Source organism: Oncorhynchus gorbuscha, linkage group LG02 (genome assembly GCF_021184085.1).
Source record: "Oncorhynchus gorbuscha isolate QuinsamMale2020 ecotype Even-year linkage group LG02, OgorEven_v1.0, whole genome shotgun sequence".
In the NCBI taxonomy this organism is placed as follows: domain Eukaryota; kingdom Metazoa; phylum Chordata; class Actinopteri; order Salmoniformes; family Salmonidae; genus Oncorhynchus; species Oncorhynchus gorbuscha.
This window is the reverse complement of record NC_060174.1, coordinates 79,284,139-79,301,974: the sequence shown is the minus strand read 5'-3', so window position 1 is coordinate 79,301,974 and position 17,836 is coordinate 79,284,139. Positions and strand designations below refer to the sequence as shown.

The 17,836-nt window shown below is 43.1% G+C and overlaps 1 pseudogene; it reads left to right on the top strand.

Annotated features, from left to right (window-relative positions):
* Positions 1-5,492: 5,492 nt before the first annotated feature.
* Positions 5,493-17,836, top strand: part of LOC123990701 — a 52,574-nt pseudogene continuing 40,230 nt past the window's right edge.

Genomic DNA, 17,836 nt, shown 5'->3' with positions numbered 1-17,836 from the left:
TGCTCTTGAGGTTTTGCTTTTTGGCACCATTTCTGAGTGATAACAGATGCATTTGGACTAGAGGTCGACCAATTGATTTTTCAACGCCGAAACCGATTATTGTATGACCCAAAAGGCCGATACAGATTAATCGGCCGATTTAAATTTTTTATTTGTAATAATGACAATTACAACCATACTGAATGAACACTTATTTTAACTTGATTTAATACATCAATGAAATCAATCCTATCCTAGGAATACCTAGGATAGGATAAGTAATCCCTCTCACCCCCCCCCTTTAAGATTTAGATGCACTATTGTAAAGTGACTGTTCCACTGGATGTCATAAGGTGAATGCACCAATTTGTAAGTCGCTCTGGATAAGAGCGTCTGCTAAATGACGTAAATGTAAATGTAAAATTTAGCCTCAAGTAAATAATGAAACAAGTTCAATTTGGTTTAAATAATGCAAAAACAAAGTGTTGGAGAAGAACGTAAAAGTGCAATATGTGCTATGTAAGAAAGCTAACATTTCAGTTCCTTGCTCAGAACATGAGAACATATGAAAGCTGGTGGTTCCTTTTAACATGAGTCTTCAATATTCCCAGGTAAGAAGTTTTAGGTTGTAGTTATTATAGGACTATTTCATTTGTATTTAATTAACCTTTGACTATTGGATGTTCTTATAGGCACTTTAGTATTGGCAGTGTAACAGTATAGCTTCCGTCCCTCTCCTCGCTCCTCCCTGGGCTCGAACCAGCACCACAACGACAACAGCCACCCTCGAAGCAGCGTTACCCATACAGAGCAAGGGAAACAACCACCCCAAGGCTCAGAGCGAGTGATGTTTGAAATGCTATTAGCGCGCTAACTAGCCAGCCATTTCACCTCGTGACCTCATCTCGGGAGTTGATCTAGTAATATAATCAACCATGTGTAGTTAACTAGTGAGTATGATTGATTGTTTTTTATAAAATAAGTTTAATGCTAGCTAGCAACTTACCTTGGCTTACTGCATTTGCGTAACAGGCAGCCTCCTTGTGGAGTGCAACGAGAGAGGCAGGTCTTTATTGCGTTGGGACTAGTTAACTGTAAGTTTGCAAGATTGGGTCCCCCGAGCTGACAATGTGAAAATCTGTCTTTCTGCCCCTGAACGAGGCAGTTAACCCACCATTCCTAGGCCGTCATTGAACATAAGAATGTGTTCTTAACTGACTTGCCTCGTTAAATAAAGATTAAATAAAGGTGTAAAAAAAATAATAATAATCAGTGCCCAAAAATACCGATTTCCGACTGTTATGAAAACTTGAAATCGGCCCTAATTAATGGCCATTCCGATTAATCGGTCGACCTCTAATTTGGACCAACAACATTTGACTTCTGTGTGGTGTAAATGAATAACTTTGGCCAAATGGATGGGTGCCCATTGGATATGCAGTGTTTATTTGTGCAGAGGAACATCATATCTTGTATCTTCACCTGTTCAGAATAAAACTGTACTTTCAGTAAAATCCAAATTTGACAACGCATGGTGTATTCATGCATATACTTGCAAGACATATCATCAAGATGTACTATTATGGTCTGCTTTTGTGTGTAAATAGACCTCTATTCATTCATATATAAATACTGTATATATATATATTTTTTTGTGCTACATTACCTTTCTGTTTTGTTCATAGTCCAAATCGAGTGTTTGGTTGACAAATAGTTCCTCCCACAATACAGGTGATGGCTGCATGCCGTTGGTGCAAAGCAACATCAGGACCTTTGATGACATGGATTTTGTAAAGTTCAAGCAGTCAACATTACTGTTGTTCAAAACAACAGGGAACTCGAAAATCTCAGACTTCAGTGAGTTCACTAGCCTCTTTCTAGAGCTCCAACTTTCCGACCTGAAGATCACTGACATCGTGATTTGACCTCGTATTTTTCTAAGTTCCCAGTTGTTTTGAACGTAGCATGAGAATCCCAAACCACTCCTTTTGGCCCCTACCAAATAACGATTCGTTCTTTTTGAATGACTCTTTTAACTAACTCGAGAGTCATGATTCGATTTTCTGAGTGATTTGTTCACTTGACCTGCTGGCCGCAATAAATTCCAGACCTGGCACAAGAACGGGTCTGTGACCAATCTGTCATTATTACTACGAAGAACCCATCCAGAGCCTGATCTTCCTTATGAATATTAATATAAACACATTTTCGTGGAACAGTTTCATTACAATAATAACGTTTTTGTTTCTCAAAATCATTGTCATGTGGTTAATCATAAAAATCTGAGGTAAAGTTATAAAAATCTAAAAGTTTAAATTCAACTAGCCTCTGCTACATGGACACTGTGATCTATTGCAGCTAAATAAATGAGAACATCACAGCCGCTCAATCAGCTAGACATATTGCCAGGCCCACAACCCAAATTGAAACAATCCACACAACAATTGAAACAATCCTTGTTTAGACAGGAGTAATTATATAATTTTGGCAAAACATACATGTACTTTAGGGCAGTACATGTACTTTAGAGACAGCAGATTTTCTGACTAAATACACTGCATTCTTTGAGAGAGGTAGTTAGCAAACCAGGCCATAAACCCATCAGAAACACCAATACTCCTTAGCCGGCCCACAAACATGGAATTGTCTACCATATCAAAAGCTTTGGCCAAGTCAATAAAAATAGCAGCACAACATTTCTTAGAATCAAGGGCAATGGTGACATCATTGAGGACATTTAAGGTTGCAGTGACACATCCATAACCTGAGTGGAAACCAGATTGCATACCAGAGAGAATACTATAGACATCAAGAAAGTCAGTCAGCCTCCCGAGTGGCACAGTGGTCTAAGGCACTGCATTGCAGTGCTAGCTGTGCCTCTAGAGATTCTGGGTTCAAGTCCAGGCTCTGTCACAGCTGATCGAGACTGAGAGACCCATGGGGCAGTGCACAATTGGCCCAGCGTCGTCTGGGTTAGGGATTGGCCGGCAGGGATGTCCTTGTCCCATCATGCTCTAGCGGCTGCTGTGGTGGGCTGTGCCCAGTGCATGCTGACAGGTGTACAGTGTTTCCTCTGACACATTGGTGCTTCTGGGTTAAGTGGGCATTGTGTCAAGAAGCAGCTTGGTTGGGTTGTGTTTCGGAGGACATTGCAGCAATGAGCAATGAGACAAGACAAGACTTCTAACTACCAGTTGGATACCACTCAAAAGGGTTAAAAAAATATAAACTGCTCAAAAACATAAAGGGAACACTTAAACAACACAATGTAACTCCAAGTCAGTCACACTTCTGTGAAATCAAACTGTCCACTTAGGAAGCAACACTGATTGACAATAAATTTCACATGCTGTTGTCCAAATGGAATAGACAGCAGGTGGAAATTATAGGCAATTAGCAAGACACCCCCAATAAAGGAGTGGTTCTGTAGGTGGTGACCACAGACCACTTTTCAGTTCCTATGCTTCCTGGCTGATGTTTTGGTCACTTTTGAATGCTGGCGGTGCTTTCACTCTAGTGGTTGCATGAGACGGAGTCTACAACCCACACAAGTGGCTCAGGTAGTGCAGCTCATCTAGGATGGTATATCAATGCGAGCTGTGGCAAGAAGGTTTGCTGTGTCTATCAGCGTAGTGTCCAGAGCACGGAGGCGCTACCAGGAGACAGGCAAGTACATCAGGAGACGTGTAGGAGGGCAACAACCCAGCAGCAGGACCGATACCTCCGCCTTTGTGCAAGGAGGAGCAGGAGGGGCACTGCCAGAGCCCTGCAAAATAACCTCCAGCAGGCCACAAATGTGCATGTGTCTGCTCAAACGGTCAGAAACAGACTCCATGAGGGTGGTATGAGGGCCCGACGTCCACATGTGGGGGTTGTGCTTACAGCCCAACACTGTGCAGGACGTTTGGCATTTGCCAGAGAACACCAAGATTGGCAAATTCGCCACTGGCGCCCTGTGCTCTTCACAGATGAATGCAGGTTCACACTGAGAACATGTGACAGACGTGACAGTCTGGAGATGCCGTGGAGAATGTTCTGCTGCCTGCAACATCCTCCAGCATGACCGGTTTGGCAGTGGGTCAGTCATGGTGTGGGGTGGCATTTCTTTGGGGGGCCGCACAGCCCTCCATGTGCTCGCCAGAGGTAGCCTGACTGCCATTAGGTACCGAGATGAGATCCTCAGACTCCTTGTGAGACCATATGCTGGTGCGTTTGGCCCTGGGTTCCTCCTAATGCAAGACAATGCTAGACCTCATGTGGCTGGAGTGTGTCAGCAGTTCCTGCAAGAGGAAGGCATTGATGCAAGGGACTGTCCCGCCCGTTCCCCAGACCTGAATCCAATTGAGCACATCTGGGACATCATGTCTCGCTCCATCCACCAATGCCACGTTGCACCACAGGCTGTCCAGGAGTTGGCAGATGCTTTAGTCCAGGTCTGGGAGGAGATCCCTCAGGAGACCATCCGCCACCTCATCAGGAGCATGCCCAGGTGTTGTAGGGAGGTCATACAGGCACGTGGAGGCCACACACACTACTGAGCCTCATTTTGACTTGTTTTAAGGACATTACATCAAAGTTGGATCAGCCTGTAGTGTGGTTTTCCACTTTAATTTTGAGTGTGACTCCAATTTCAGACCTCCATGGGTTGATAAATTTGATTTCCATTGATCATTTTTGTGTGATTTTGTTGTCAGCACATACTATGTAAATAAAAAAATATTTAATAAGAATTTTTAATTAATTCAGATCTAGGATGTGTTATTTTAGTGTTCCCTTTATATTTTTGAGCAGTGTATTTATTAAGAAGGCACAACGCGCGCTACTATGGTGAGCGAGCGTTGCGCCTTTTAATTTCCAATAAGTATCGATTACTCAGTACTCTCTGTCTGCAAGTGGGCCTCCTAAAAGTTAGGCTATATCCTATATTCAAAACGTAGCAAGGGTCGCTGTCATCATTTTTGCTGCTTTAAGTTCAGCAGCCATACCCTCGAGATCAGGTGCGTGTGTGGTCTCAATTAAATAGAGTAGACTATATAGCCTATACATGGGGGGAGAAGCACGGGGCACTTATCTTTCCAAGTAAATGTACTTCCTAAATATGATTAGGCTGTAGTTTACTACATTGCCTAAAAAATATATTGATTACCCGTATTTCCCTGTCTGAAATTCGTCCCACTCCCAATAACTAGGCTATAAAACAATAGTTCAAGAGAAAGTCTCTTCAAACTACAATACATCTAGTATATTGGCGGATATAGCACAGTAATACAGATAGCCCATTATACTATGTGAGAATCTCTGGTAATTTCACCAATTTATTGAGATATGTTACACATTTGATATTGCCTAAAGGGCGCAATATTGCTGGAATCATGGCTGGCAAGTGAGCTGCTTCACATAGGCTACACCTAAAATAACATTGCTGGACTGCAGTTGGGTTTGGGATCAGTTCTTGCTCTTGCAGTAGCGGAGGCGGGTTGCTGTATGTAAGAAACCTCAGACAAACAGCAGAGATGTCAGAGAGTGCAGGGCTGCAGTTTGTTGGCCTGTATGCCTTTGAGGCCATGCAGAAGGTGGATGTGGTGTGTCTGACTGCACTGAGTGACCCAGAGTGGAGGCTGCTGCTACCCTGCCTGGTTCGGATGGCTCTATGTTTCCCAGCAGAGCCAGGCCTGGGCCCAGGACGAGAAGCTCATCTTGCGCCTGCTATCTGGGGTGGAGGCTGTCAACTCCATCATGGCCCTCCTGTCTATTGACTTCCATGCTTTGGAGTAGGATGCCAGGAAGGAGCAGCAACTCAGGTTAAACCTTTTGAATGACCTGCTAACATCTGAAAGACACTAGTAAACTCGTATATTATAACACTCAAGGACACTCAACTCACATAAAACTAACCTAGGTTACATAACCTTTTAGACTGGAGTAAAAATATTTTTCTGTGTGAATATACTTGGAGAATCAAAACTAAATAAATAGTTTTTGTCTCTATTTGTTTAGCAGAGTAAACGTTTGTTTATCATGTGAGAATGGTAGAGAGGCTGACAGTTCTGATGTAGGGGTGTTCTCTGATAGGCACAAGGCTGGTGGCTATAATAGAGAGACCATCCTGGTGTCTCAGCTGCAGAATGGCCTCACCCTGGAGTTTATTTTATTTTTTATTTAACCTTTATTTAACCAGGCAAGTCAGTTAAGAACAAATTCTTATTTTCAATGATGGCCTAGGAACAGTGGGTTAACTGCCTTGTTCAGGGGCAGAATGACATAATTATAATTATTATTTTTTGAACACAGTGACCCTCTCAGGAGACTCAGACTGGTGCTCAGTGAACTACTGATCATCATGAACAAGGTAATGTCAAATCAAAGTTTATTAGTTGCATGCACAGATTTGTAAATGTTATTGCAGGTGCAGTGAAAAGCTAGCAATACAAAACAACAGAATACACACACAATCCAGAAAACATTTAAATTAAGAAATTAAGAAATATCAGAATGAGCAATGTCAGAGACCGGAATAATGGTGTGTAAGTCAGCATGGACAGTATATGAATAGAAGAAGTGTGTACAGCAGTAGTTATATAGGATGAGCCATGACTACAATACAGTGTATATTATACAATTGACCAGTGTTCAATGACTCTATGTACACAGGGCAGCAGTCTCTCTAAGGTGCAAGGTAGAGTGGGTGGTAGCCTGCTAGAACAGTGACTTAAGGTTCAGGTCGCTCCCCTCACTGCTTCCCCTGGGTTCTACAGCTGCACCATCGAGAGCATCCTAACTGGTTGCATCACTGCCTGGTATGGCAACTGCTCGGCCTCCGACCGCAAGGCACTACAGAGGGTAGTGTGTACTACATCAATGGGGCCAAGCTTCCTGCCATCTATGACCTCTATACCAGGCGGTGTCAAGAGGAAGGCACTAAAAATTGTCCAAGACTCAAGCCACTCTAGTCATAGACTGTTTTCTCTGCTACCGCACGGCAAGTGGTACCGGCGCGCCAAGTCTAGGTCCAAGAGGCTTCTAAACAGCTTCTACCCCCCCAAGCCATAAGACTCCTGAACATCTAGTCAAATGGCTACCCAGACTATTCGCATTGCCCCCCTCCCTCTCCACACCACTGCTACTCTCTGTTGTCATCTATGCATAGTCACTTTAATGAACTCTACTTACATGTACATACTACCTCAACTAACCAGTACCCCCATACATTGACTCTGTACCAGCACCCCCCTGTTTATATTGTTATTTTATTTTTTACTGCTATTCTTTAATTACTTGTTACTTTTATCTCTTATTCCAATCCATATTTTTTTTAAACTGCTCTGTTGGTTAGGGGCTTGTAAGTAAGCATTTCATTGTAACCTGTTGTATTCGGCACATGTGACTAATCAGATTTGATTGGATCTACATGTAACATTCAAGTGGTTGATTTGGCCTGTCGTTAGTGTACACCCAGTTTTTCTTGCTCGGTTTATATTTCATGTTTTGTCTTCCAGGTGGCTGATTCCAATGAGGTATGGTTCCTAAAGTCGCATCTCTCTATATCTCCAACAAGTTGATCGCGATTTACCAGTAGCTCACAGCCACCTATGAGTAGCTCGCCAAACAATTCTGGAAGTGCATATGTTCTTCAATTGTTCCATCACAAACTGTCATGAAGTATCAGACACCTCAAAATCCCGGCTACTATCCAATCAAATCCAAATTGACATTATCCCACCCCTGGTTAGCCACAATTGGCTTAAAAAGCCAAACATAACACAATATATGCAAATTAATTTCCAGCAATAATGCCCCGTTTGTCTGGGGTGCGCATTTGTCAATCATTCACTTTGTGTAGCCAGTTAGCGATAATGATAACTGTCTTCTGAGTAGATTTTCCCAAAAACCTTCTCAATTAAATGTAAACTGCAAAGTAGGCTTACCTGGCAGAATTATATCAAGGCTGTATTAATATCAATCGGATGGGCTTTTGTTTTGTAGACTCTGTCATGATACATGCAGCAGCAAAAACGTCTCTTGATGAGAACATTCCTCTCGAAAATGCGCAATTAAATGGGAATTACAATTTCGGAAAATACAAAGAGTGCCTATTTGAAAGCTAGGGGGAAATGGAGTAGTTTGTGACATGTTTAATCATTTGAAAGTAGCTCTCAAGCTAAAAAAGTTTGATCACCCCTGCTCTATATAATGTAGGAATGTAACATCTGACCAGGTTTTCAGTTGTCTTATCTGAACATGCTGTTTTGTATTTGTTTGGAGAGAAATGCAACATTTCTTGGATAATGATTTGTAAGATGTAGACAAGTTTACTACACGGTCTGCCTCTACACAGGCTGCTTCATGGATGGTGTGGTGTCTCATGTTTTATGTTTTATGTTTGGGCTCTTATAGTATGGTGCACAAACTGTTTAGCTTTCATTAGTCAACTAATCCATTAGTATTAATGGCTATTTGGTTTTATTGAGCCCGGAGCCTGACATATGCTTGGCAAAATCATCCTAGAGGGAGTATACTTAATCTAATAGATCTCATTGTAATTCTAGGCAGAGAATTATTCACGTTGGCTGGCTATTTCCTGTTTTTTTCTCTCACCCAATTAGGTATTTCCACTCGTAGTTTGACAATGTTTCAACCCCAGGAGGTAGGACTAGTCTAATGTTAATGTATTCTCCTTATAATATTGATGATGCATATGATTGTCTCGCTATAGGGCCTGTGTGTGTGTTCTCTGCTTTAAAATACACATTATGAAGGAGGAAATGGAGATCTAGCGCTTCTAGTTGTCTCTCTAGTGCCTCCTTATCCCCCAGAGCTCAGGTCTGAGTCAATAGCTTATTTGCGTTAGCGAGGCGAGAAGGGATGAAGAAGTCAGTCGGTAGGCAGCGTTACATTACATAGTGCTGAACATTAGTGAATCCTCATGGCTTGTTATTGGAATTGGCCTCTTTTATTGTATCGCATTTAAATGAATCACTTTAAGTTGGTGAAACGGTCGGGAAATGGACCCTGTCTCGAGGCATTGCATAGCCTAGCCTATAACATGAAGCGGTAACTAACTCAGTTGCTCTGAGTATTTTATGGCATATGCAATTCTCTGTAAGTAGCGGAGATGGAAGCTAATATCCTTTCAGTCACCATCTCAGTTGACCATAAACATTTAGCTTTTTAAACTGACAACTGCAGTGAAGAACAGGCCAAAAAGAGAAGCTTTGTTAAAGTGCAGTAGCTTTTGAGAGCTATTAGATCTTATTACAGGCAAATAAATGAGTAATGATACCATGGTTCATTGTATTTCTGTAAGCAGTCCGTCAGCTATGACATAATGCACTGCTACAGACATGGAAAGCATCACAAATAGACAATAAAATGCTCTGGTGGGAGTAATAGTGCAGATCCTTGAGAGAAGGTCAATAAGTGGAGCACTGTGGTCTATAAAAACATGGAACAATGTCTTCATGCTTGATGTCCTTTGTTATTATTCCAACGTTCAAGTACCAATAAGTGCCAACTCTGCTAAATAAAACAATGGATTAATTGAATAATCCGATCAAATCCCATTATTTCAAAACTCTGAAAAAAAAATGTGCTTTGGGATTCCATAAAGCTTTCCATATCCTCAGAAAAGAACCCTTCTCTACATAATGTTGGAACCAATATCTCTACTGTGTGTGCAGTGGCCTATTGCAGAATGGGGAATGTCAGGATGAGGAGAGCATGGGTGGGAGGTGCAGGACAGAAGCACTGAGGAAGCTGTGTCAAATAAACCCCTCCCAGGCTCTCAACATCAGAGCCATGGTGGTGAGTCTGTCTTACATCATTTTCACACTATCGTGCTGATCTGAACCGTTTGTTCTTTCAGCACGGTTCCAGCTAGGTTGGATATGTAACCAGGCCAGCACAGTACAGCTCGTCTTTTATTCAACCTTTTTAAAAGCGGCAATCAGCAGTAAAACCAATGACAAAGCATTTCCCCTTGTCTGTTTCGGTAAAAAGCTGAGGGATGGGGCTGGATAAATTGAGTAAAACAAGCTTATATTTTGGGTTCCTTATGGGGTACGAAAGTTCAACTAGGCCCATGAGGCATTTAGAAGTTATATTCTTCAAGAATCAATGGGTACATATAAAAAAATGGATGTAGCAATTGCTTATTGCCCCTTTAAGTTGTGCCAATGCCAGCTCTGTTTGCTGCCCTGAAGAGAACCGCCGTGAATCTATAGAAAACCTCACTGTCATTCTATGTGTGTCCCCTGTCCCCAGGTGGAGGAGTGTCACCTGCCAGGTCTGGGTGTGGCCCTGACCCTGGACTATAAGCCTGACGTGGCCGACAATACGGTCAGCCCTCTGGTATCCTACATCAGTGGCCTGCTGCTGGGCACCAATGGGAAAGTACGCACTTGGTTCAGCATGTTCATATGCAACGGACAACCGGTGAGAAACACAGACCACTGCCTACAGTAACATATAGGGCCTTCTGTAGCTCAGTTGGTAGAGCATGGCGCTTGTAACGCCAGGGTAGTGGGTTCAATTCCCAGGACCACCCATATGTAGAATGTATGCACACATGACTGGAGAAAAGCGTCTGCTAAATGGCATATATTATTATTATAAGTCTCAATGTCCTTGAGTGGCCCAGCTAGAGCCTGGACTTGAACCCGATCGAACATCTCTGGAGAGACCTAAAAATAGCTGTGCAGCGACGCTTCCCATCCAACCTGACATTGCTTGAAAGGATTTGCAGAGAAGAATGTGAGAAACTCCCCAAATATAGGTGTGCCAAGCTTGTAGCATCAAACCCAAGAAGACTTGAGGCTATAATTGCTGCCAACAGTGCTTCAACAAATTACTGAGTAAAGGGTCTGAATACTTATGTAAATGTTATATTTCAGCTTAATTTTTTAATAACTTTGATAAAATTTCTAAAAACCTGTTTTTGCTTCGTCATTGTGGGGTATTGTGTGTAGATTGACAATTGAATACATTTTTTAATAAGGCTGTAACGTAACAAAATGTGGAAAAAGTCAAGTGGTCTGAATATTTTCCGAATGCACTGTATGTCCCTCTAACTCCCCTGAAATGCCTCTGTCAGTCCTACGGCTATTGTGTGCAGTAATCATCCATCTATGAACCTAAGTTATACTGTTAACACTGAGGAAGTTTGCCCTAGTAGGAAGGCCCCTCAGTGCAGCTCACTCTGTACAGCTCAAACAGAAATATCACAGTCATGTCTACTGCTGATAAGCCTCCCAGTAAAGCAATAAATACAATCAAGAATCCCAAAAATGTGCAAAAAATAGCCTACATTAACATATTTAGCTTAAGATGCAAGGTTCATGAAATTGATAACGTGCTAGTGCAGATAACATTCATATATTGACCATCTCTGAAACTGACTTAGATAATACCTTTGATACAGTGTTAGCAATGCATGGTTTCAACTTCTTGAGAAGAGGTAGGAATCCCAACGGTGGTTGTGGTGCCGTTTATATTCAGTCACATATCTGCTTAGAGAGAATCTCATTTCAAATGCTGTTGAAGTAATATGGCTACAGGTTCACCTGCCTCAACTTAAGGCCATTCTTGTGGGACGCTGCTATAGGCCGCCAAGTGCTAACAGTCCATATCTGGATATTATGTGTGAAATGCTTGATTATGTATGTGATATCAATAGATATCAATAGAGGGGTATCTTTTCTGCGTGACCTAAGTATTGACTGGCTTTCATCAAGCTCCAAACTGTAACCAGTGCCTGCAACCTGGTTCAGGATATCAGTCAACCTACCAGGGTATTTACAAACAGCACAGGAATTAAATCATCCACATGTATTAATCACATCTTTACAGATTCTGAAGAAATCTGCTCTAAAGCAGTATCCAAATCCATCGGATGTAGTTATCATAATATAGTAGCCATATCTTGGAAAATTAAAGGTCATACAATATGTTTTGTAGTGATTTCTATGTTGATGATGTAAATAATAGTTGCTCTTCTGTGGTGTACAGTCGAGGTCAAAAGTTTTGAGAATGACACAAATATACATTTTCACAAAATCTGCTGCCTCGGTTTGTATAATGGCAATTTGCATGTACTCCAGAATGTTATGAAGAGTGATCAGATGAATTGCAAATAATTGCAAAGACCCTCTTTGCCATGCAAATGGACTGAATCCCCCAAAAACATTTCCACTGAATTTCAGCCCTGCCACAAAAGGATCAGCTGACATCATGTCAATGATTCTCTCGTTAACACAGCTGTGAGTGGTGAAAAGGACAAGGTTGGAGATCACTCTGTCATGCTGATTGTGTTCAAATAACAGACTGGAAGCTTTAAAAGGAGGGTGGTGCTTGGAATCAATGATCTTCCTCTGTCAGCCATGGTTACCTGCAAGGAAATATGTGCTGTCATCATTGCTTTGCACAGAAAGGGCTTCACAGGCAAGGATATTGTTCCAGTAAGATTGCACCTAAATCACCCATTTATCGGATCATCAAGAACTTCAAGGAGAGCGGTTCAATTACATTTGCATTTCACATTGCTGTGAAGAAGGCTTCAGGACGCCCAAGAAAGTCCAGCAAGTGCCAGGACCGTCTCCTAAAGTTGATTCAGCATCGGGATTGGGGCACCACCAGTACAGAGTTTGCCGGGGTGAAGCAATATTTTCTCTGATGAATCCCCTCATTAATCCCATTGAGAACTTGTGGTCAATCCTCAGGAGGTGGGTGGACAAACAAAACCCCACAAATTCTGACAAACTCCAAGCATTGATTATGCAAGAATGGCCTGCAATCAGGATGTGGCCCAGAAGTTAATTGACAACATACCAGGGAGGATTGCAGAGGTCTTGAAAAAGAAGGGTCAACCTGCAAAACATTGACTCTTTGCATCAACTTCATTATGAAATGCTTGTAATTATAGTTCAGTATTCCATAATAACATCTGACAAAAATATCTAAAGACACTGAAGCAGCAGACTTTGAAAATTAATATTTGTCATTCTCAAAACATTTGGTCACGACTGTAAAATGAGGAGCAACAAGTCGTATTTATGAAATTGCTTATTCCAGTTACTAATAAGTATTCACGCATTTTAAGAAAATGACTGTAAAAACTGTTAAATCCATGTGGATTGATGAGGAATTCACAGCCGATTAGCAAATACATTCTAAATTGAGAAATTATGTGATTTAAACTGAATAATAAATAAACTATACTATGAAACAAAGACATTCTATAAATAATGATAGTAAAAAGATTTTGAGCACCTTAAATGACATTTTAGTCACAAAGGCGAACTCTGCTCCATCATTCATTGCATCAGATGGCTCATTCATCACAAAACCCACTTGTATTGCCATCTACTTTAATATATTTTTCATTGGCAAGATTAGCAAATTTAGGCATGACATGCCAATAACAAGTCTTGAGGCGACACATCTATTCATAACTGACCGAATTATGAAATACAAGCGTTTATATTTTTGAATTCTGTAAAGTGAGTGTGAAAGAGGAGACTAATATTTCTTCAATCAAAAATGACAAGCCACCTGGGTCTGATAACTTAAATGGAAAATTACTGAGAATAATAGCGGACGAAATTGCCACTCCTATTTGCCATCTCTTCAATCTAAGCCTACAGGAATATGTGTGCCCTCAGACCTGAAGGGAAGCAATAGTCATTCTGCTACCCAAGAATAGCAAATCACCCTTTACTGGCACAAACAGCTGACCTCCTGTTACTAACCCTTAGTAAACTTTTAGATTTTGGGGGGATTGACCAGATACAATGCTATTTCACAGTAAACAAATTAACAGATTTTCATCACACTTATATTGAAGGGCATTCAACATGTATGGCACTTACACAAACAACTGATTGGCTGAGAGGAATTGATTATAAAACAATTGTGGGAGCTGTTTTGTTAGACTTCATTGCAGCTTTTGACATTATCGATCATACCTTTTCCAGCAGAAGACTATGTGCTATGGTTTAACATCCCTTGCAATATTGTGGATAAAGACTTACCTGTCTAACAGAACCATGAGGGTGTTCTTTAAAGGAAGCATCCAACACAATCCAAGTAGTCAGGCATTCCCCTGGCAGCTGTTTAGGACCCTTACTTTTTGAATCTTTACTAATGGCCTGCCACTGGCTCTGAGTAAAGCCTGTGTGTCTGCTGATGATTCCACACTATACACGTCAGCTACCACAGCAAGTGAAATCACTGCAACACTTAACAAGAGCTGCAGTTAGTTTCAGAGTGTGTGGCAAGGAATAAGCTAGTCCTACATTTTCCTAAAACTAAATTAATTGTACTTGGGACAAATCATTCACTAAACTCTAAAACTCAACCAAATCTTGTAATGAATAATTTGGAAATTGAGCACTTTGAGGTTATGGTCAAAACACATTGAAGCAACAGTAGCTATGATGGGGAGAGATCTGTCCATAATAAAGCATTATTCTGCTTTCTTAAGGCAGCTCCTACAGGCCCTAGTTTTGTCGCAACGGGACTAAGGAAAATTGCAAATGGCCTAGAATAGGGCTGGGCCATAAATGTACACAGAGAAATAACATGAATAATATGCATGTCAATCTCTCCTGGCTATAAGTAGAGGAGAGACTTCATCCCTACTTCAATGCACCTTGGGATCTGTTTTAAACTACTAGCATACAGATCAGACACCCATGCATACCACAAGACATGCCACCAGAGCTCTCTTCACAGTCCACTAGGCCAGAACAGACTATGGGAGGCGCATAGTACTACGTAGATCCATAGAACTATTTCACTTCAAGTAACTCATTTATTCATTTTTATTTTAACTAGGCAAGTCTATTAAGAACACATTCTTATTTACAATGACTGCCTACTCATGCAAGCAGTAAAATCAGCTTTTAAAAAATTATAAAACTACACCTTATGCAACAGCGTGGTGTAACGGCGTTCGTCTGTTGAAAGAAGAGAGTCGGACCGAAATGCAGCGTGTAGGTTACTCATGACTTTAATGAAATAAATCGCGGTACATGAAATAACTGAATACTAAATACAAAAACAACAGAACGGAACGTGAAACTAATTACAGCCTATCTGGTGACTACAACACAGAGACAGGAACAAACACCCACGAAATACAAAGCGAACTCAGGCTGCCTAAATACAGTTCCCAATCAGAGACAACGATAAGCACCTGACTCTAATTGAGAATCGCCTCAGGCAGCCAAGCCTATACCACACCCCTAATCCGCCGCGATCCCAAATAATGCAAACCCCAATACGAAACACAACATATAAACCCATGTCACACCCTGGCCTACCCAAACATATAACAAAAACACAAAATACAATGACCAAGACGTGACAGAACCCCCCCCCCCCTAAGGTGCGGAATCCCGGACGCACCTCAAGAGCATAGGGAGGCTCCGGGTGGGCGTCTGTCCATGGTGGCGGTTCTGGCTCGGGACGTGGACCCCACTCCATAAATGTCCTAGTTCCTCCCCTTCGCGTCCTGGGATAATCCACCCTCTCCGCCGACCATGGCCTAATAGTCCTCACCCAGATCCCCACATAACTGAGGAGCAGCTCGTGACAGAGGGGCAGCTCGGGACAGAGGGGCAGCTCGGGACAGAGGGGCAGCTCGGGACAGAAGCAGCCCGGGACTGAGGGGAAGCCCAGGACTGAGGGGAAGCCCAGTATTGAGGGGAAGCCCAGTACTGAGGGGAAGCTCAGTACTGAGAGGAAGCCCAGTACTGAGAGGAAGCCCAGTACTGAGAGGAAGCCCAGTACTGAGATGAAGCTCAGGCGGGTAGTAGGCTCCGATAAATCCTGGCTGGCTGGCGGAACTGGAAGATTCAGGTTGTCGGGCAGATCTGGAAGAGACTGGTTGTCTGGCAGATCTGGAAGAGACTGGTTGTCTGGCAGATCTGGAAGAGACTGGTTGTCTGGCAGATCTGGAAGAGACTGGTTGTCTGGCGGCGCTGGGCTGACTGGCGGCACTGGTGGCGCTGGGTGCACTGGCGGCGCTGGGCAGACTGGGAGCACTGGCGGCGCTGGGCAGACTGGGAGCACTGGCGGCGCTGGACAGACTGGGAGCACTGGCGGCGCTGGGCAGACTGGGAGCACTGGCGGCGCTGGGCAGACTGGGAGCACTGGCGGCGCTGGGCAGATGGGGAGCACTGGTGGCGCTGGGCAGACGGGGAGCACTGGCGGCGCTGGGCAGACTGGGAGCACTGGCGGCGCTGGGCAGACGGGAGACTCCGGCAGCGCAGGAGAGGAGAAAGGCTCTGGCTGCGCTGAACAGGCGAGGCGCACTGGAGGCCTGGTGCGTGGTGCTGGAACTGGTGGTACTGGATCGAGGACACGCACAGGAAGCCTGGTGCGGGGAGCTGCTACCGGAGGACTGGTGTGTAGAGGTGGCTCTGGATAGACCGGACCGTGCAGGCGCACTGGAGCTCTTGAGCACCGAGCCTGCCCAAGCTTACCTGGCTCGATGCCCACTCTAGCCCGGCCAATAGGAAGGGCTGGTATGTGCCGCACCGGGCTATGCTCCCGCACTGAAAACACTGTGTGCTCCATAGCATAACACGGTGCCTGCCCGGTCTCTCTAGCCCAACGGTGAGCACAGGGAGTTTGCGCAGGTCTCCTACCTGGCATAACTATTCTCCCTTCTAGCCCCCCCCAATAATTTTTTTGGGCTGCTTTTCAGGTTTCCTTGCCAACCGTGTTCCCTCGTATCGTCGGCTCCTATCTCCGGCTGCCTCTGCTCTCCTTAGTGCCTCCACCTGTTCCCATGGGAGGTGATCTCTTCCGGCCAATATCTCCTCCCAAGTGTAACAACCTTTACCATTCAACACGTCTTCCCATGTCCATTCTCCGAATAATTCGTCCTCCTTTTTCTGCTCCAGCTGTCTACGTTGTTGCCAGTTTACACGCTGCTCGGTCCGTGAGAGGTGGGTGTTTCTGTAAAGGCGTTCGTCTGTTGAAAGAAGAGAGTCGGACTGAAATGCAGCGTGTAGGTTACTCATGACTTTAATGAAATAAATCGCGGTACATGAAATAACTGAATACTAAATACAAAAACAACAGAACGGAACGTGAAACTAATTACAGCCTATCTGGTGACTACAACAGTCTGTAGGCTACAGAAAAGGCCACATACTCTTTCTAATATATCCTATATCTGCTACATGATTTATGTTGGATTTATTTTTCTTTTGACTGAACGTTGATGCGTCTCCAACAGCACCCTGGAAAGGTGCTCTGGGAATAGACAAGCAAAATATTTTGCACCCCTGCCTTTGACATAGTGGGCACTGCTTATTAAAGGGCGGCATCAGCGCTCACCTACAAAGCCCATATTCCACCGGTTGAGAGAAATTGTCATTGTTTTTGGGCAGATTTGTGTTAGGTTTTATGTGTTGTTGTTGGAGGTGCGTCTTGGTCAGTTTAGCTCACAAAATGCCACCCTCGTCTATCTGCTGCCAGAGGCGGCCTCCTAATCCTGCTTAATGTTGTGACAAATAAACTCAAAATGGGGGAATATTTACCGGTTGCTCGGGAGGTAAAGGAAAAAACAGATGTGTGGAATAAATGAGGCTTGTTGTGGAAAATACTGGAGATCAAGAAAAAGAAGATGAGCAAGCGCTGCGTGCGTATTATGGGTGCCAAATAGGTGCAGTATAGATGACAAAATAATTATTCTGACCGTTTTGTAACAATGCAAACAGCCCTAAATAAAGTATGTGTGTACCAGAGAGTCTGTTGTAAAGTTTTTTTGGTAAGCCTTTATTACAGCAAAGACAAACAGTCGCAATCATTGGTGAACGCAATATCTGAAATGTAACGATTTATTGTTTAA